The sequence below is a fragment of the Schistocerca nitens genome, chromosome 2, assembly GCF_023898315.1.
Source record: "Schistocerca nitens isolate TAMUIC-IGC-003100 chromosome 2, iqSchNite1.1, whole genome shotgun sequence".
Taxonomy (NCBI): Eukaryota; Metazoa; Arthropoda; class Insecta; order Orthoptera; family Acrididae; genus Schistocerca; species Schistocerca nitens.
In genome coordinates, this window is record NC_064615.1 from 841045875 (window position 1) to 841047869 (window position 1995).

Genomic DNA, 1995 nt, shown 5'->3' on the forward strand with positions numbered 1-1995 from the left:
GTAAGTCTCGCCTTACACAATTAATGAAAGGGGAAAATTAGCTATGAAATCAATGCGACAGCACATAATGTGGCCTTCCACATATGCTGATCGCTGTCAAAGTTTTTCACTCGACGATTCCTGTCGGACGAGCATGCACAGCAGGCAGTTACGGGCTTCTTTACGCAGCACGACGAGGTGTTTTACCAAACGGGTATTTTCAACCTAGCCAACGGCCTTGCCGCAGTGATGACACCGGTTCCCGTCAGATCACCGAAGTTAAGCGCTGTCGGGCTGGGCTAGCACTTGCATGGCTGATCATCCGGTCTGCCGAGCGCTGTTGGCACACGGGCTGCACTCAGCCCTTGTGCGGCAAAGTGAAGAACTAATTGATTGAGAAGTCTCGGAAATGACATACGGCTGGGAGAGCGGTGTGCTGACCACATGCCCCTCCATATCCGCATCCAGTGACGCCCATAGTCTGAGGATGACACGGCGGCCGGTCGGACCGTTGAGCCTTCATGGCCTGTTCTGGAGTAGTTTTTTATTTTTTAGCTTTATTTTCAACCTGGTGCGTTGGTGGGATGATTGCCTCAGTGCCGTCAGCGGGTTTGCCTAACTGACATACCGCTTGTGGACCGTACGGCCTTCAAACGGAAACTTATACATCTGCGAAGCGTTTTTAAAATGTATAAACAACTGTGCACCTTGAGTGACGTGGTGTGCTATGGCAGAAAGAATAAACTTCTCTCGCGTTAAAAGATTAAAAATAGTATTCCTTGATTATTCACAGTATTCACTTTGTTTCTCACCATATTTTCCGCATTCCCGTAACAGGAATACACATTAAAACACCTCACTCAGAGGCAGAAGCAAACTGTGTATTAAAATGGTTTGGATCTGTTGCTGGACCGGCAAAGTCCGAAAACCATCGCACAGTTCAGTAACAGACGAAAAAATTTTGACTGAAGGCGTTTTTTATTATACTTCCTGTCAATTGTTTGTCTGAGGTGCTTCGTTATGTGGCAGTGACATCGAATCTTTAACCGTCCATACATACAGGGTGATTCAAAAAGAATACCACAACTTTAAAAATGTGTATTTAATGAAAGAAACATAATATAACCTTCTGTTATACATCATTACAAAGAGTATTTAAAAAGGTTTTTTTCACTCAAAAACAAGTTCAGAGATGTTCAATATGGCCCCCTCCAGACACTCGAGCAATATCAACCCGATACTCCAACTCGTTCCACACTCTCTGTAGCATATCAGGCGTAACAGTTTGGATAGCTGCTGTTATTTCTCGTTTCAAATCATCAATGGTGGCTGGGAGAGGTGGCCGAAACACCATATCCTTAACATACCCCCATAAGAAAAAATCGCAGGGGGTAAGATCAGGGCTTCTTGGAGGCCAGTGATGAAGTGCTCTGTCATGGGCTGCCTGGCGGCCGATCCATCGCCTCGGTTAGTTGACGTTCAGGTAGTTACGGACAGATAAGTGCCAATGTGGTGGCGCTCCATCCTGCTGAAATATGAATTGTTGTGCTTCTTGTTCGAGCTGAGGGAACAGCCAACAAATGCTTGCTGGATGCGTGCTACATTTTCATCACTCGTTCTCGGCCGTCCAGAACTTTTCCCTTTGCACAAACACCCATCCTCTGTAAACTGTTTATACCAACGTTTAATACACCACCTATCAGGAGGTTTAACACCATACTTCGTTCGAAATGCACGCTGAACAACTGTCGTCGATTCACTTCTGCCGTACTCAATAACACAAAAAGCTTTCTGTTCAGCGGTCGCCATCTTAGCATCAACTGACGCTGACGCCTAGTCAACAGCGCCTCAAGCGAACAAATGTACAACTAAATGAAACTTTATAGCTCCCTTAATTCGCCGACAGATAGTGCTTAGCTCTGCCTTTTGTCGTTGCAGAGTTCTAAATTCCTAAAGTTGTGGTATTCTTTTTGAATCACCCTGTATTATAAAAATGGCTGTGTGTGCGTGCGCGCG

General features: G+C 45.5%; 1 pseudogene; it reads left to right on the top strand.

Moving 5' to 3' along the window:
* The first annotated feature begins 207 nt into the window (after positions 1-207).
* On the top strand, positions 208-325 carry LOC126238094 (5S ribosomal RNA; annotated as a pseudogene).
* The last annotated feature ends 1670 nt before the right edge of the window (positions 326-1995 follow it).